General features: G+C 39.4%; 1 protein-coding gene across 1 annotated transcript in view; it reads right to left on the minus strand.

Moving 5' to 3' along the window:
• Positions 1-17875, minus strand: part of atf7ip (activating transcription factor 7 interacting protein) — a 31509-nt gene extending 13634 nt beyond the window's left edge. Inside the window, exon 1 of the mRNA XM_085354912.1 lies at positions 17299-17875. The gene's annotated coding sequence lies outside the window, so the exon portion shown is untranslated. The remainder of the gene's footprint in view (positions 1-17298) is intronic.
• Positions 17876-19894: the final 2019 nt, after the last annotated feature.

The raw sequence follows: 19894 nt of genomic DNA on the forward strand, positions 1-19894 counted from the left end.
TTTTTAAATGTAGCGTAGTGATTATCAAGGCAAGGCAAGGCAAGTTTATTTGTATAGCACAATTCAACAACAAGGTGATTCAAAGTGACAACACTAGCTAGCAGCGCACAGACAGAGGGAAAGTACCCTGCACAGACTGTTGCATGGCAACACCCATCCCCCAACTCTAGCACAAACTAGTCCACTGTATGGAAATCTACAGCCAGCACGGGACAAACCATTTTAACAAAGGGCAGGGGGGGGGGGGATCTGTCCTTTTATTAAAAACATCACCGGCAGAGGACATTTATGATGAAAAGGTTAAGGGCATTATGTTTATTTGAAAGCACAGTATTTTATGCTGTTCTGTGCTTGCAGTGTTAAAAATATTAAACTGTTTCAATCCACTGTTTTTATGCAATTAAAAATATTAAGCCCTTTCAGGGAAAATTTTACTGCTCCCTCTGGGCTCTCTGCTAAATCTTTGATAGAATTAATCTGAACTGGATACATATATGATCGGCCATGGTTTACTCCAATAACCTGAGGACTTGCTGTTCTTGAGCTGAGCACCGTGTTAGCCACAGTTTTCAACGCTCTCTAATGACTCCTGAGGACCGGAGTCAGACTGTAACATAATCTCACAGGACTCTTCTTGGCCATGCTAAATGCCACACTTTCACACAAAATGTTGAATTTATTAGAAACCAGGGAGGGGGAAACAATAGCTGTTTTAAATTCTTTCCATCGCATAAGTATTTACAGGCGGTGCACTAGTACCTTAGGGATAGGTCTCACAGAAAGCAGTAATTTTGTAATGTTTTCCTCAAGACAAAACATGCAAAAAAAAAAAAAACCCCTCCAAAAAACCTTAAATAAACATGAATTCATATTGTTCAGATATAAACAATTTAAGCCATGTATAATGTAGACAGTGTGCACACGCTAATCAGGATCACATTTCCTTTCTGTTCAGTGATAAGATGACCATACATTTGCAGGATGTGTTAAGATCCGATGAAAGGTAGAGGCACCAAAAGGTTTACTGATTTTTTTTAATTTGTTGAAATATTTCAAAACCTAGAGCCCTGCACCATCTCCACAGACATCCTTTGGCTTAGTATTCACTGTATTCACACTTTCAAAACAGAACTGGAAAGAAAAAAAAAAACCTAAACCTTTAGACTGTTAAGGCTGAAACTGAAAATCAAACTGAGTGGACCAAACAAACCCAAACAGCTCAATGCGCCAAATCTCTAAAAAAAAAAATTAACAAAAGCCTCAATACTAAACAATGATAGAAATTATTTTTTTGTATGTGTTCACCTTTATCAGGATGACTCTAGAAAATATGGCATCCACTGAAGGTCAGATAAATTACTGAGCAGAGGACGATCAAAGGTAAAGGGGAGGAGTCTATGTTTTTCCTCTAAAGCTACTACGCAGTCTGTGCTAAAGACAAACCAAACAGTAAAAAAAAGTTAAAAAAGAAGTGACATTACATTATATATACACAACCAAATGAAAAGCAACAACACAGAAAACAAATAAAGTCACTAACACAACAAAAAGCAGCACAATGTGCACTTTAGTCTCAGCTTAGCTAGCACTGCACAACCAGCGCTAAATTGCACACTTTCGACACTCAACCTAGAACAAGCTGAAGCCACCCTCCCCCTCTCTCCATCTGTCTCTTTCACACAGACAGACACACACACACACACAGAGAGAGAAAGGCGCTCTCTCTGGAACAGCCTCTCCCTCTTGCTCATGGGCTGAACCATTCTGCTGTAGGGCGGAAGTGGGGGTGGGGCGTTCAAACAAAGAAAATTTTACTTTATTTCTTTTTGAAGTAATACTGCACTTTCAGAATTACCAAGGGAAAACCAGAAGTTTTTTTTGGTTTTATCTAAAATACTACCGCTAGAATGTTCTAGACCCGCTGAAACGTCTTTAATGTCTTCCTAAAACATATCAAACAAGCCAGTTAAGCAATTTTGTACCAAACTGTGTATACAGTCTATTGTTTTTATTGAATGTTAAAAGATTATCTCAGCAAAAAAGGAAAGAAAGTGTGTGTATATATCTTTTATTGAGAATAAATGGTGCTTTCTTAGCCCCAAAGTATCATGCTAGCTGCATCCAGTAAGAAAAAAAAAAAAAAAAAAAGAGAGCAGAGTCTGACACAATAAGCAGCCTCTACCCGCCCAGCCTCTCCCTCAGCAGGGAGGGCTGCTGTTAAATGAGACTAAACCATTCCTATGCGGGGGTGGTTCCTCTACTCAAGAGGAACAAAGAACACACACCTAAAAATATAAAATCAAAAGCCTACATGGTTCATTTTTTTAATCACTTCTTCTAATTAGGTTTGCTTTGAATGATTCATCAAATTAAAAAGAACTATTTATGGTAATTTCCTGATTTGACACAAAAACGACAAAATAAGATGAAGTAGGATAGAAATACAATTTTATTTAAATTGTCATTCATATTCAACCTGCACCTGTCTTCATCAACAGCCCTCTTGCCAGAGTCAATAAAAGCTTGCAGTGCACTCTTTGCCTAACCCTCCTTTCTTCCATGACAGAAACACAAAATGGCCACCAGCGCTGCTGCGAGGAGCATGCAGAGTACAAGCTGGATCAGATCACATAACAAGCCCCACCCACAAAAAAAGAAGGGGGGAGGGGGGAAAGCAATGCGTATCTGCAGAAATCTTGATATGCATACGTAGATCTTGAGGAAACAGCAAATTTGACGACTGAGTGTTATCTCTGCATGTTAGTGATCTACTGTAAATCCTGGTTTAGCTTATTTTTGTTACAAGAGACCAGAAGTCTTGTGCTCACTTGCTCACTACCACCCTAAGCTAGGATTGAAGAATTAAGAAAATCTCGACAACCTCAAATATTGCTAAATATTTTATAAGTCTGAAGAACTGGGTAATAAAATAACGCCTTTTCTCTTTCAGACTGCCGTATGTCCTTCAACCAGTAAACCTGAGACTTCGCTGTCTAAGCCTGTCAGACACTCAAGATGTTGTTGGTTTTATTTTCTGATTAACTATACACTGAAAAAGCAATTAACTGCTATCTGATATTAGACATTTTTATGAAGGCTAAATACTGTGGTGGGGGGGGGGAGATAGATGTCAGCCAGTGAGGTCAGAGCCTGCATTCCTACATTACTGCGCAGAATGCGCAGTCTTCCCTTCCCCCACCCTCTCCTCCTGCATCTGGATTCAATGAAACCTAAAATGGCCACGCTGATCTGCTGTGCGCAGGCACACTGAGCTCTTACTGCCTGCTACACCGGCAACAAGATCTCATGTTTAGTAGGAACCACAACAATAACAAAAAAAATCATATGTGGTAAAGTCTGACCAAAACATTTAATGTTAGCTGAAGTGATTTTATATCCTTAAACACAGGAAAAAATTTTCAAAATTCCCCTAAACAGGTAGCAACCTTGGGTCTATGGCTGTCACACAATCTAAAATATTCGTACACAAATTCAATCAAAGCTTTCTTAATATTATAATACTAGGACTCTGAAGCTCCAGTTTCCAACCACAGTGGATGGAAAAGTCAGGTGAACTGGAAAATCTGAATCACCCAGAGGTTTGAGAAAAAGTGCGCGGATGTTTGCTCTGAGATAGTGTATGCATGCCAGGAGAGGTTCCAGTCTGCCAAGACCTTGAACAGGGTGAGATGTATAGAAAACATTTACATGGATACATTCAAACGTGGACACTTTAGAAGGGAAGAGCACGTCCAATACCAAAACTGTTAAAAGGAAAAAATGTGTTCAAGTACACATGATGGTACTGACGATACTTTCCAGAGAAACAGGTGCAATTACAAGACTTTATCCTTGAACACATTCTCGATATGCTGTCAAATTCATAATTCATCTATAAGTGGATGCAGTCGCAGTTTGAACTCACTCAGCGACAGCAATAAAACTGAACACAGCCCATCAGGTATAGTCTGCCACCTGCCACAGTCAGTTTTTATGCTTTCCTTATGGATTTAGTTTTCACTTTTGTTCAGCAGGCATGTGGACAGATCAACTTGGGGACCAAGCTATTGCCACTATATTTGATCATTCCTCTCTCCAGTGGGATTCCTTTATCTACATATATCCAGCTATTTGCCATCAAGACAGTGTGTGACGTTCCTTTAACTGTTCCCTTAGCTGAAAACCCCAAAGCGCATAGTAATAAAAACAACACGTAAAAAAATAAGGAAATTACAGTAGAAAATATAAATAAAGTAGTCTTGTAGTAGTATTGTAGTAGTAGTATTGTAGAAACCAATTTCTGAAAAGTAGTCAAAAGAAAGGAAATTTCTTTTGACATGATTTTAACTGTTGCGTTTAAAAGCACTGACTTTTTGCCTACCATTTCTCAAACATTGTACGCGTGATTGTGCCTCCCCCCCCTTCTTGTGACAAATTAGACTCCAGCGAGAGCTGGGTAAAAGGAAAAAAGGGAAGAAAACTAGGGAAAGGGTGGGGGTGGGAGAACCAGGAGATCCATGTGAATCAGGCAAGCTGAGCGGGGTTTGTGTAATGACTACAGAAAAATGCTATGGATGGTTACAAATACAAAGTGAAGTACACCATCCACCAAAATAAAGTCGACCTTAAGTTAATTTTAAGGCATTAAATAAACAAAAAATAAACAAAAACAATAACCCCACACTTTTGGTTAACTGCAGAACCAAAACATCTGCATGTAGTTGCTCCATTTTATTTTTTCAAGAGTCTGAAGGCTGTGTGGAATAATTTGAGTTTAGGTCACATTGTATGAAATAGCTACAGCTAGCACACAAAGTCAGAGCCACAGCCTGACAACAGAGCACCGAACCCCTCCCCCACACCTGCAGTCGGCTCTCTGGAGGTTTACAGCCAGGCATGGACTAAACCATTTCAGGAGTAGGGGGGTTCTCATAAAAAGGGAGGGAACTATAAAGATAAATTACAATTTCAAACCTACCTAAATGATTCAGACTCTATAGTTACATATTCAGGTCTAAATAAGTCTATGCTGAACAGGAAAAGATTTGTTGTGTGTTCTAGTCCTCTTGTGGAGGCAGATATTTTACCCTTGGCTTTGAAAGACCTGTTCATTCTCCTTAAGCTTTTTGATCAAATTTTACTTCTGTCTGTTCTGCAATAACTCATCCTTGTTTATGTCTAAAAGTGGGTTTTCTCGGAAGTTTGCTGCGTGGTAATAAAGTCCAGAATTAAGGACTCACAAATCCAGTATTAACAGCTTCCTCCTCTCTGTCTAAAAACAGACATTCAAGCATAAAGAGGCCATGGAACTCACACACTGTTTTCTGTGAAAAACTTTGCAGGACACAGCTAAAATTTCCTGACTCGATAATTTAGACAAGTCAACAAGCTAGCAACTTTGACACTTTTCCATCCCCCACTCTATTCCTTTGATGGGCTGCAGTGAATGCTAGAGCACAAAATGGCTGACTGCCTGAGAATGCCTTTTGTAATTAATATAGCTAGCCTTTCCCCACATACGCCTGTTTAATACCACTCTATTTTAAAAAGAACTATATTTGTTTCTCCCCTCCCTGCTGGTTTGTATAAACAGAAGACTCTTTTTAAGTATAAAAGGAGAAGACATATTCTAATTAACATTCATTGGACCCACAGCAGTAAATGGTCATTTCAATTGCATTTGTTGACATGTTAACATAAATTAGCCAGCTTCATAATTTGACAGTATTTATAGCAAATGTATTTGTTAGCAATGTCTCAAAGTATTCCTATTTGGCTAGGCTACAATAAAATAATAGTATTTGTAAAGTACTAGTACTTTTTCCCATATATTTCTCTCTTTTACTTCTGAAAAATATATTTGTGAAATATTGGTACTTTGTGGGTGGCATGAAGCAACCCACAAGCACACCGAGTATTACAATGGTAACTGTAAGGTAAGAGAGCTAATCCTGCTTTTGCAACTAACTTTCAAGAGAATGCGTTTTCTCGTGTTTAAATTGTTGGATTAATCTAAATCTAAAGCTTGACTGATAAGAAATTAATAGCTGGGAACAACCCTACCTTGCTCCAGATTCTTGCTGGAAGACTCGATGACACTTGGCAGACACCAATACAGATTCAGTGGACTGACTGAAATGATGTATGGACGATGGCACAATCCTAGGCTTAGCCTATTTAGTAAATGTAGTAAAGGCTAGCTCACCTTTATGAATGTGGTTAAAGTCCAAGTGCTCCAAATTAAAGGCGGAGACATTTTCCCTTTCACTAGTTCTACTTCTTATTTAGAACCAAACCTAGCTGGGTCAAGCATACCCATTTCACATTCACATATCAAATATCACATATAATTAAATGTTCAAACTATAATGGCAAGACCTCTTCCCAGTTGAAAAAGCACCAAACCCCTACGCTCCCTCCTGTGATGGGCCCACGTATAGCTTTTAAGTTACCCAAGGCTGAACAGGTGACTGGCCTGTCCCTTAAGTCATGATTTTACTCTGTTGCAGAAGCGAACATCGACAGCTGGAGACCTGACAGTCAAGAAGTCATTCTTGTTATACTTCTTGGACATCAGCTAGAATTCTGCTGCCTGAGGAGCATATGTAGTTGGTGCATTTTAATGTAAATTCTCCATGGACGTGAAACAGGAAAGCACACAAACCCTCATGCTAAACATGTGACTTCAAAATTTATGTAATTGAGATCGGAGCGGACACACTGACAAGGAGAGTATAATTCCTGCTTTAGAGACAGGATGAGGAGCTCAGTCATTCAGGAGAGGTTTAGGGTAGGGACAGTACTCCTCCATGCAAAAGGGGCCCATTGAGATGGCTTGGATGGTTATTCTGACACATCCTAGATGAAGTTTTTCAGGTGTTCCGAGAAGTCCCTGAGATAGACCAAGGACACACCATTAGGTCGCTTGGGAACAGAATCAGCTGAAGGAAGTTACGTTGTAAGTTACGACATAACCAGAAACTCCTTTTAATGCTACACTGTAACCTTGCACACAACCTGACATGCACCTCCTGAGAAATATAACTAACTAGGTTGACAGAGCCCACAACAACTTCAGTGACATGGAAGGCTATGGTGATCTTTCACAGCACCTTGGCCAAGAGCCTTCCATCACAGTTACCAATACTGCAGTAGAATCACGTTTGACAGCAAATTTGTTGTGACTGGAGAAAACAGATTAATGCTCTTAGCAATCGTTGCAGCAGTGGCCTGGTTACTCTGACAAAGGAAACACGGTCGCTAATTTTCTAGTGCTGCAGAATTACGCTGGTTTGTACACCTGTCATCTATTGACTTTCAGGGATGTTTTAAAGTATAACAGGAATCAAGCCTGAAGTCCACTGCCAAGTCCATGTGTTGTTGGTGCATCGTAATGTAATTTGTCCATGGACAATTGCACAACATGGAGAGTTATGCGGACATATGTACCAACCTTTATGTTCACTCACTGAAGATGAAATTCTCAGGCATCAACAGATGGAAAAGGAAAAGGTTATCCAGGCTTTAATCATGATTATACTCTGATGCGGAGCTGAAGACCGGACGGCTAAGTAGCCATTCCTGTTATATTTCTTTGAAATCCGCAGCCTGGGCAGCATGTATAATTAGTACACTGCAAAGTAAGTTTTCTGCGGATGAGTCCCTATGGTCACAAAAAACAAGAAGGCACATGGGTGTCCGAATGGACCCTCGAGCTAACTGCCTTATGACAAAATTTCCTTCAGTAGATATATAGTAGTCGACTAATCATTGCTGTTTTCACTACTCTCTATCAGAGTTACTAGTCGTTTGAATAAATTGTTAAAATTTTAATAGATTCCCAATCCCATGAAATGATTGTGTCCTAAATGTAATGCAGTCACCTGCCACAAGATGGTGCATAGTTGTTTAGAAACACCTTACATTTGTTAATTTAGGTCTGATCTTTTTGTTAACAAAATTAGAATGAGATCACAGATACAGGCCATGGAAATTAGCTTTCTCCGAAGCATGGATAAGCTTTCCCTTCGTGATCGGGTGAGGAGTTTGTCATCTGAGAGGGGTTCAGAGTAGAGCCCCTACACCTCCACATTGAGACATCTGTCATCTCCTGGGTAAGGTATTCCGGCCAGGAACCTGCCGGGAGAAGGCACAGGCGTACACCCAAGATATGCTGGAGAGATTACGTCTATTGGATGGCCTGGAAGAGGCTCGATGTTTCCCTGAATAAGCTGGAGGAGGTAGTCAGAGGGAGGAGACACAAATCTCTCTGAGACTGCATCAGGAAGGGTATCCAGTAAAAATATGCAAAATAAAACATCGGGAGTTACTTAATGCGCCAACTGTTTGTGAAAAGAATAGCTGAACACAGATTACAGGTTTTACAGTTTTATTACTGGCTAGAGTGCACAATTCGCTCAGTGTGGCCAATGAAAAATATTTTCTACCTGGGTAGTTGTAACTTGCTTCAAGCTTTTTGACCAGTTTGCTTAAAGCATTCCTTGACCACCATGTAACAGTATTGGTAATATTCATCAAACATTTGCTCCTTCTGTCATAGGGAGTGCAGCTAGTGAGTGCAGTTATGCACAGTCGAGTCTTTTTTTTTTTTTAACATTTCGGTCGCACATCCCCTGCTTCATAATCTGGCTGTACTTGACAGTGTGTTCTTCTTTAAGTGGTGAAACAAGTTTCTTGTTTCCATTTTCAGTGGAAACAACATTCTTTACATATTTTACACTACTACTTTATTGGAGGTTGCTGAAGTAGCTCCCTTTTTAAGTATTAAATCATCACCTGAGACTGGCAGGCAGCTCTTGCTATCAGACATGCCTGGGATTATCTCTTTGTTGCATGACCTAGACAATGTATAACCATAGTTTTGCTACAGCAATGATATTGAGATATGACACTTATCATGTAATATATATTCTGGTATTGCAGACAATATGACATTACACAACCCTACAGACCACAAAACCCTGACTAGGTGACTAGATGTTTATCTATTCTGTTAAGAAACCGAATGGAAAGCCAACTAATCATTACGGCTGCAATTGTGTGGAAAAACCCCCAAACTAGGAGACAGTGTAGCTTCTCCTGTTTAATGGTTTACTATCACATTTCACTTATTAGCTAACAAAACTAAAATGGTGTTCGCTTAGCAAGCATTGTCATAACATTATAACATTAAGTATCAACGCAACACATTAACGTAAATCTATAAAACTGACCCATTCAGATTTGATATCATAGATCAAATCTGGGGATTTAAATATTTATGAACTGCAGTTTATGAGCATTTAAACTACTGCTGTCGCTTTGCACTAGGGCTGCCATGATTAGTCAACTAGTCACAATTACGTCGACTATCAAAATCGTCGACAACTAATTTAGTAGTCGATGCGTTGTTTGAAGCTTTGTAAGATCCCAAAAGACGCAGGAATAAGTAGCAGGATTTAAGAGTGTAATAACGGACTGAAACAGAAGTTGGCAGCACTGCATGTACAACGATGCCAGCTGCCTTTAAACCCCAAAGAAGAAGCAGTGTCCGGTATCGTAGCTGTGTCCAAATTCAGGAACCGCATCTTCCTGTGCCCGCATTAGTAGGCCAATTACGTTACAGCGACACGACGAAGATTGTCCAAATTCGAAGACTCCGACAAATGCCGCCAACAAATGCGTCCTTTATTTCCCAAGATTTGAAGGATGGGTCGGGTGTATACTTCGTAGCCCAACCCTGTCCCAGAATTCATAGCGCATGCCAGCTCAGTTTCCAACAATAGCGGCAGCTAGTTAGTTTTAATATTACTCTTATTATTCTTTCTGGGTCACAAAATAAACTTAACATATTTTCAGGCGAGAATGTAGCTGTGTAAACTTCAAACACCAGCTCAGTGTATCAAGACACCACATATTTTCAAAAGTGCTCCGACGTTTTCAGAGACGTCTGTTACCCACCAGCTCGATAGCTAGCCCGGGTTCAAGGCTCACTAGAGCCGGTGAGAACACCGGACTCCCGGCAAATCGTTTTCAAACCCACTGCCATCTTTCGCTACTCAGGTTAAACATATATAAGTCACTTAGATAACTTAAAATGTTATTGTTTGGTTTTTTTCAGTATTTTCTTTGTTCCTGAGTAAATCGGTTTGGCTGAGATTAAAGTTATAGTTTTTACACAGCTGAATAAACGTCAAGCAGACAACTGATTATCAGAAGTGTGAGATGCTCGAGAATATACTCCGGTGTCCTGTTATATTTTAGATAGCAAGGAGCAGACGACTGAGATTATTAAGCTTAGAGCTGGGCGATAGAACGATAACGATATGTATCGCGATATAACTTTTACTCGATAGAGAAATTAAGCTATCGCGATAGACCTCGCCGCTCTTGTCCTCTTAAAAAAAAAAAAAAAAAAAAAGGTCAGCCAATCCAAATTAAGTAGCGCAGAGCCGAACCAATCACAGCCGCAGCGTCACGTGGCGTGACTTGTTACGTACAGCACAAGTGCCAAGCCGCACGTGTGTTTGTTTGGGAAGCAGCCAGCGGGTAATGGAGCCAGCGCGTAATGGAGGAAATGAGTGTGCCGACTAGAAAAATCAACCGAGCGTGACCGAAGAGAAAACAGATGATGGTTCCAATGCCGGAGAGATTGTCGAACGGAAGAGCCATAGAAGTTCCGTAGTGTGAAGGTATTTCGGCTATTTCAAGTCTGACAAAAAACAGAGTAGCGTGCACTGTAAATTGTGCCGAAAGCAAGTCTGGAAATACAATAAACTGGTGCATGCGTCACACTGTGCGCCACGTTATTGTTTCGGTGAAATGAATTTCTACAATACTGTTACTGTTAATTCTACTCTCTGCAGTGTTTAAATGCTTACATACACACACAGTTACTGTCCCTCCACACATACGACTCGGTTCTGCTTCTATGCCCCAGCTTTGTTTACTTTTTCCCACCGAGGCTTCTAGACTTCTGATTGGCCAATATTTCTGCACGGTTAGGAATCTAGCGCCACCTGCTGCTTTGGCATGTTCATAGCAGCGTTTTCCTTCATTTCTGCCTTTATGTGTGGACGGGATTATTTTTTAAAACGAAAAAGGAAAATCTCCGTTTTCAAAAATACCCGTGTACGTGTGGACGTAGCCTCAGTCTCTGACTGGAAGCGCTAATTCGTCATTCGGCTTTTGTCAGACTAAAGTAACTGTTAAAACTGTTTGAAAAGCTAAGCTATACAACAAGGAGAGATTGAGAATTTCCTTTTAGTTCTCAGTTTATTTGATATTGACAAAAGTTAGTCAGTTTTGTCTGTTCTTCTGTAAAACAAACTAAGATTTATTTTTAGAATTAATATTTTGTTTCTAAGTGGAATTGACAATTTAGTCTGTTTCGTTTGTTCTATTTTGAAACTTAAACGCTTTAGCGGCTGCCTTTTGTGTAGTTTGCAATATTTGCCTTTATTTATCTGAAAAAGTCTCATGTTCCTTAAGTACATCTACCCTGTTGAACTTATTATGGGAAATAAATATTTAAATATAAACAAGCTGCTGATTATTTCACATTTTACTTGTGAGCAACGGCACATTTAAATCTTACAAATATAGTTATTTGGCTTATATCGTGATAGATATCGTTATCGCCTGAAATGAAAAAAACATATCGTGATATGAAAAAATCTCATATCGCCCAGCTCTAATTAAGCTCCACCGAAAAAATCTGCAAATTTCATTAAAATTTAATAAACTATCATCTTGTCTCTACTTTTAGTTAGCACATACCTTAAACACTTAAAGCTGTAAGCTAATGATAGTTAAACAAGAGCAGATGCATGCTAGTGCAATAAGCTGTACGTTTTACGTCCAATGGATGCATGATCTGATTAGTCGACTAATCGCAAAAATAATCGGTGACTAGTCGACTAGCAAAATAATCGTTTGTGGCAGCCCTACTTTGCACAGTCTGCATTTAAGTTTGTTTTCTGTGAAATGCTTTCGCATTTTTTAAAATCTCAGTTTCCATTTTCTTCCGTCTTCCTGCTTTGCCATTCGCCTACACTTCTTCTTTGTTAATATTGAGTGCAGTCTTGCAGATGGAAAATGTGATACTGCCCCCATACCTTCCTGCAGTGTATTGCAGTTACAAAAACACATTTATGTGGTATGTATATGACGCGTCAACAATAAAATGATGGACTAACCACTTTTTAATAGTCGATGTCATAGATTATGTCAACAAATTGTGGCAGCCCTACTAGCCAACTAGTGTTTCTGATGTCTACTAGCAAGGGGAGTAACATCTATACATCTAGTTAAGTAGTCGCGCATATCCCTATGTAGCAGCAACTGAACTTTCTAAATAACTGAAATATAGCTAGGAGGCCTGTACAGGTAACTTGAATACATGAGAAAGACTTTAGTCGCCTAGTCTGAAAACTATTGTAAGATTCACTGCTTTAGGTAATGTTAAAAGGTCAATTTTTTCTGTAATTTTACAAATAACTTTCCTGATATTTCAGTCTTTATTTGCCACATCACTGCTCTTCTGTGTAACATCCCCTTAGTACTCATATTGCTACCAGACAGCTACCAGGATTAAATAATTACAAACAGCCACAACAAAATATGAAGCTGGAAAATACGCAAGTGTAGCATGTCTTAAGCACAAACATTCTCATTTTAATAGGATAAAAATCTGTGTAAAACCTGACCACTTTTTTATTGTTATTATCATCATCATTATTATGTGTGAAGTACAACATTACATCTGAAACAACCAAGATTTCTAATCAGCAGCACAACAAGACATCAACGACGAATAACCAGCACACAGAATTTTGAACCTAGATCACATTTCTCATCTCTCTCATTTTCAGCCCAAAGCAAAGGAACCGGCTCCAACTGGCTGAAACCGGTTCTCATAGACTTGGCATGCTTTCAAAATCTCACAAACAAGGGCAAATTTTTTCCTATTTAAAGTTAAAAATACAGTACTGGAAGCCAGCATCACGCCTGACCTAACTTCCATAAGAATAATTTCATAACATAACATGTAAATGTCAGAATCTGTAATTAAATGAGAAACACACAAACTGATTTGCCTTTTCATTGTGGACAAATCAGTTATGTCTCTATATTTCTACATTTGATTTATTTGATCAATCTATTAAGAATTAGCTTAAATTTCAATAAATAACCATGGTGACATGGTTTTAACCATAACTACTATGATATACCAACATGAATACCATTTCATGTTGAAGTGCACCGCTTTGTAAGAATTTAAGATACATAACAAATAATGTCACACAATAGCAGTGGCACGTATTGAGAGTATTGAGAATCAATATGCATTTTGTCACTTGACCAGTTATATAATGTGATATATTATTTTTAATTATTTCTCTACAGAAAATGCTGCAAGATACAAGTATGCTCTGTGTGACATGGTACAGTGATGTGGCCTACCTGAATGGCACTTTACGCCCTTGTCTAATATACACATTAAAATTTCAGATGAATCTGAGTTATGTCATCAAATTCTGCTCATATTTATCACTGAGGCCAAAAACTCTTGGCCTATAGTTGTCATGAGCCAACAGCTGCACAGTGCCGACTTACATCTGGTAGCAAACATGTATAAACCAGGACTGCTGTCACACTAACTCCCCCTTTTCTCCACATGGAGCTCCCCAGAAGGTCTCGATTTTAATGATAGAAAACAAAACAAAATATTTTTTTATTTACAATCTTAAAATCTTAATGAAGCTAGCTCTACAAATTGCTGATTTATAAAACTCAATACAGACAATCTTACACGGTATAAGAAGTTAAATAAATTCAGCAAAGTCAAATATAACATCTACAAGAAAGCTTTTGAAAAATGTATGTGGCGCCTTTAAGGGCTGCTTCCTCTTCTGCAGATTAAAAAAAAAAGAGACTGTAATGAATTACAAGTGCACCATGTGAGCACTGCCGCTGGGTGAAGCGGGGGAGGTGAAACCAAAAACAAGGCCATACCATGTTCTAAAAGGGTAAAAACCAAATATTAAACTCTTAATTTTCTCTGTTTCTATGGACACGGTTATCAATAACATTATAACGGGGAGTTGGAAAATATGAAAGACTCCAAATCTGAAGACAGATGAAATTGCCCAAACCACTTGGTGCCTGATATTTTATGCAGTTCAGAAATCACTCCGCTGGCCTTATATCTATTCTGCGCATCAGTTCACCAAAACCAAAAACAAAGTGAGATTTCTCATTTGTAGTAAATTTGTGTGATAGGTCAAAGACAAAACCTGCTTAATTCTTGTCTGATGAGATCGACTTTAGGCCACACCCACATCCTAGGACAGTGGAATGGAAAATTACTAGACTGTACCACTTTAAACCAAGAGGGGAGGGGTGCAGCTGCCTCTTACTCACATTAGCCATTATATTTTTCTATTCTATCACATTGAAGGCTCTATCTAGATTGCAGTTTGATAAGCTACAGCGATTCCTGCAAGTGTATTTTTTAAATCGCTAACTCTTCAGTAAAGCTGCCAATCCAACGACACAAAACAGAGTGACATAGTCCATTTATTACTTTGGCACTTTCTTCATTAGTTTCTATCTCAAGATAAACAACTACACATTAAGATCTGTCATTTTTTTTGTCCCTCGCCCAAATTACCACCTTTGCAGGACACTGATTATGTCTGCAGCTTCCTAGCACCAACACGGCACAGTCGCTACACTGATGTTGTAGGACTGGCTTTTAATGTCTTGAAGTGAGGTATGAACATACCCAAGACACAAATGTACATTTCCAGTTGTGAAATTTGGGAGAAAATTCATTATATTTTTGTAGTTTTTCCCACCTGAAACAGTTTGTTACGAACAAAAACAGTGACAATGTTTAAGTAGCTTTTTGCTGTTTGTTTTAACATTTAATGTCATATTAATCAGAATTTTAAAAATTTGCCAGTGTAATATTATCAATTCTATGGTATTAGAAAGTAATTAATTTATCACTGGCCACTGCCACTGCTAGCTGACATTTTTTGTTTTACGCATTTCTAACATATACGAAGCGGCTTCTATCTGACGGCCACCAGAGGGTGACAGTTGTGGTTGCAAAAAGAACCTCTGGTTCTACAGAGATCTATGGGGGGGAAAAAGTTTATTTTGACCACTAAACATTTTCGTGCGGAGTTTAGGGCTTAATCGAGCATTCTGGTTTTTTGCAACCGAAAGGGCACCGGTTAAAACACACATCCAAACTGAATACAATCTTAAAGCGAACACAGGTAAAACTACAAACTGTAGCATAGCATATTACTATTACAGTAATTGCAAAAACCTGGATTACAGGAAAAGCACAATAAATAGCTACAGCAAAGTCAAATATAACTTTAAACACACACACACACAAAAAAATAGGTTGTGCCTTTAAGGGCTGCTTCCTGTTCTGTAGGGAAACAACAGTCTCTGTAATGAATTACAAGTGCACCATGTGAGCACTGCAGAAGTGAAGAGGGGGAGGTGAAACCAGAAACAAGGCATGATTCAAAAAATTAAAAGCAAATATGAAACTGTTGACTTTATATTAACTGATTTTTTTTTAAAAATATGTAAGATGTTGGAAAATATGATGAAAGACTACAGCACTGAAAACTGAGAAATTGCCCAAGACATTTGGTGTCTGATCTTTAGTGCAGTGTAATGATCATGTACATCTTTCCATCTTTCCACCAAAACCATAAAAGGTGGAGATTTCAGTTTTCAAGTAAAGTCACTGGCAGGTAAAAAAACCAAAACCTGCTCAACTCTTGTCTGATCATTGACTTTAGGCCACACCCACATCCTAGGAGAGTGAAATGGAAAATTACTGGATTGTACCACTTTAAACCAAGAGGGGGAGGGGGCGGGTTCAGCTGCTCAATATGAGGAATGCAGCTTTCTCCTACTCACTTCTAGTCACTTTAGACAGCTAAGTTAAAAAGATTATACTGTAGCAGTGAATTTAGGGATACCATCTAGTAAGAGCTAAAAAACTTTTGTGGATATTATTTTTAAAATAAAAGCCACATTTTCATTTAGCATCCACAGAAGATCAATAACGGACGCCACAAAGCTTTTTGTTATGTCAACATGCTGATTATATTCGCTGCTTCCTAGCACCAACATGGCGCAGTTGCTACATTGACTTTGTAGAACTTTACCTAAAAAGCCATAAAATGAGGTACAAAAACATCAGAGACACAAGTGTGCATTTCCACATTCTGAATTGGGAAGCAAACTTAAAGTATTTGATTACTGATGAGATGTAAGAACTCTTTCTTCAATCAGCAGATAGTAAAGCGACTATTATTTATATCAGCTGTCCCCAACCCCTGGGCCTCGAACCGGTACCGGTCCGTGAGTCGTTTGGTACCGGGTCGCAAGAGTTGAGGCTCAGGTGTGAAATGTATGGTTTTCAGGGTTTTTATCGGTTTTCAGCGTTATTTTGTTATCGTTTTTATCGTTAACTCGGTTTTCCTGGGTCTTTTCACCTGTGTTATGAATAAATCTTTTTTTCGTTACCGGTACTAGTTTTATTTTGTTGTATTTATCCGCGACACATTAAAGGCCAGTCCGTGAAAATATTGTCGGGCACAAACCGGTCCGTGGCGCAAAAAAGGTTGGGGACTGCTGATTTATATAACTAAAGATAAAGGTGACTTGTTTCACAACGTTTATCAGAAATCAAGGAATAGACATGTAATTTTTTTAAAGCTCAAATGTTCTAAAATATATGCTGTATGTAATTTAAAAAAAACTACCTGAATAACAAATGTAAGATATATCAGCATTCAAATCAATTCACAGTTTAATGCTAGCATACACGGATGTTATGACTCCAGACTGGTTATGCAAACGACTTTTCTAGCACACAAAAAAACGAATCGAATATAAGCCATTAGAGAATTTTTTTTAAAAAATGTCTGTAAATAAAAGCTGCAAATAAAATGTTTTCACTCCGTGATATCGATTAAAAAAACCAAAACAGTATCAATATACCATTATTCATTTAGCGAACACTGACACTGCTAGCTGACAGGGTTTTCATTATGCATGTCTGCTGTAATCCCGGTCTGTAGGGGTCACTGTTGCATTGTATGCAGCCAACTACCAGTAACAGATTTTTTCCCCTAATTCATATCAAATGTTTCTGTTCAGAACCACAAGTTCCATAAAGGATGACATTCACTGCTATTAAATAAAAGTACAAATAAGCTGTCTGGGTAGCATGCTAACTGCAGTACCTCGACTCACCGAATTTCTCTACGCTGTCCGCCGACGTTCCCGCGATTTTAAGCTTCGTTCCGTACGGTCCCCTCCTCACCCGCTGGTGTCCAAACCAACTCTTACAGACCCCCTGTGTGAAGCGCCGATGCTCTCGGGATGCGTTATGAGTGCTGCATCAAGTCCACGTTCTCAAGATGAACCGGGGAAACTAGTGAGCTGTGCCACAACAACAACTGTTGTGTTCGCGGATTCAACCGACTGCTCCGCGCCCCCTCTGACTCGCGAACAGACTCCTCCTCCTTTCGCGCACGCACAAAAAAACTCCAACGGCTGACGTTGCGACCGGGGGAGAGGGGGTTTGGTCGTTAAACGACTAACGGTCGCGCAGTCCAGAGATGCAGTCTGAGTGGTTCACCCGGTTTTTTTTTTTTTTTAAAGCATCCTGTTGGTCACCGTGCTGAAGTCGGTAGATAAAAGCAGGCAAGGTATGTATATGAACCGCTGCAGGATGTTTTAGGTCGGTTAGTATGGAGGATATGCAGGACTCAAAGAAAATGTGCTGCAGCTTGTAGTTACCCTGCAGCAGGAGGAGCAGGTTTGAGACAGAATCACAGAGCCAATGAGTGGTAGAGAACAGGCAGCTGAACATTGGCATGGAGGGGGAGGGGTGTCCAGACAGAGCCCAGAGACATTACAGTGCTAAGGGGGAGGGGTTATAGGGAGGGGGAGGAGCCTTCTGCCAAACAACAGCCTGAAAATTTGTCTGTAACCTAACTACAGACAGTAGTGTGATTGTAGTTTTATAAACCTACACTCACAGTTACACAGACCTGCTGCATCGGCAAGCATGGTGGTTATGCAGGGTGTTAGGTACATTGAAGTGTTGCACTTTCTACGCGGAAGTGCACACATGAGAAGAGTCCACCTGAAGGTCCCAGCGAGTAGTTATGTTATGTTATGTTATGCTATTTATTAGAAACAACAGTCTTTTTGCAGTCATTTCCTTCTGAGATCACAAAGCATTAATTCAGGTCAGCCATTTTGTGCACTCACTTGTGCTTGAGGAACTTGCTGTTCCCCAAGAGGCCAGCAGGGGGTGAGTTATAGTGGTCTTATATTCTCATGTTTGTTGGTATTCCAGAAAAGGAATAGCTTAAACCTTTGCACCTCGTGTTGTCTGAGTCCCTTTGCAGCAGAATCCATGTGATCGGGAGCAGGGGAGCTGGTATCTGTGCTCTCCAAGAGCCTGCGTGTCTCTCTCTTTCTCACACCCTTTTGCACACCGACATGTCTGCAGTGCTGGAGAAAGCAGCCTTGAGCTTAGACAAGTCACCCCCTGTGGTCAAATCAGCTAGGCTACACTGTAGCTTAGTTCTCATACATTGATATTGAGGCATAAATTGAACACAGCAATAAAAAACGTTTACATTTTCCTTCGCTTAGGCAGTACAAGCAGCCTGAAAATAGCCTGCATAGCTGAAGCTCTCAGTTTGGTGAATCACCGTTTAGAGTCCTCAATAAATCATAACACGCTGCTTTGATGGTAGAAGTATTTTTGCATAGTTACCCGTGCAAGTGAAGGAATAAATTCTTTTAAAATTAGAGTACTTTTCAATTTATTTGTCGGGATTATTTAAAATTCCTAATGCTGGAAATCTCACTATATCGGCAGGTGAGCTTGTATGTTTCGGCAGAGTTATAAAGCTGTCTGTACACATGCCTCTTTATTTAAAAAAAATAAATCTCAATAATCGCATTTGTTTCACTCTGTCTTTACACACTCATTTGTAGCCACAAATTTGCTTATTAAAACCCACAGCAGGCTTGACTTCCTGCAGTAATAAAAAAACTACATTTGTATGCATTAGTTTGAAGTACTCACACTTTCACATAATACTTGTTGATAATTGTGAGTTCTTGAGTGGTGTTTGTGTATACATGTATTTATAACAGGGTCCATTCTTCTCAAGCCTTAAAGCAGAATTTTTCCATGTTCCCATTTCCTCCAAATATACCTTTGGTAAGATTTGCAAGGTTGCAGTCTCAGCTGCCACCAGTCTCTCACCTTAATCGAGCTTTCAGAAAGGCGTTGGCTTATCCAGAGGTCATCTGTGCATAGGTAAGGTCTCCCTTTACCGATGCTGAGCCGGGTCCCTTGTCATCATATGGAGTTTTCAATTGGCCTTTCTGCCCAGCAGTTCTACAGTGTTCCTGTTAATTACCGTTATTAATGATATTATAATAGGCTTTTAAGCATCAGTTAGCTTAACTCGAGATTTCCTAAGTAGGAGAGCAAAGTTGGAGTGGTCAGAAAATTTGTCGGTACAAGTCCATTCACCCACTTTCTTCAGGGACGCCAGCGAGCGCTGGAGCCTATCCCAGCTATCATAGGATGACAGGCGAGACACATACATGAACTGTATGAGACCTAATGAGTTAATTAATGCTGACTTCTGAGAGTTTCATTGAATGTTTGGGATGGGAGTTAAATATATAATGAAATGACACATCTTATTTCCCCGAAGGGCTTTATTCATTTCTTTTTACTTTGAAATTTAATAAACGTTTAATTTGCCTTGAGGTGTCCAAACTTCTGCATGTATTGTAGTGCTTGTTTATAGCA

This window comes from Diplotaxodon limnothrissa, linkage group LG6 (genome assembly GCF_057381915.1).
Source record: "Diplotaxodon limnothrissa isolate DT_005_m linkage group LG6, D_limnothrissa_male_GT1.1, whole genome shotgun sequence".
NCBI classification, from domain to species: Eukaryota; Metazoa; Chordata; class Actinopteri; order Cichliformes; family Cichlidae; genus Diplotaxodon; species Diplotaxodon limnothrissa.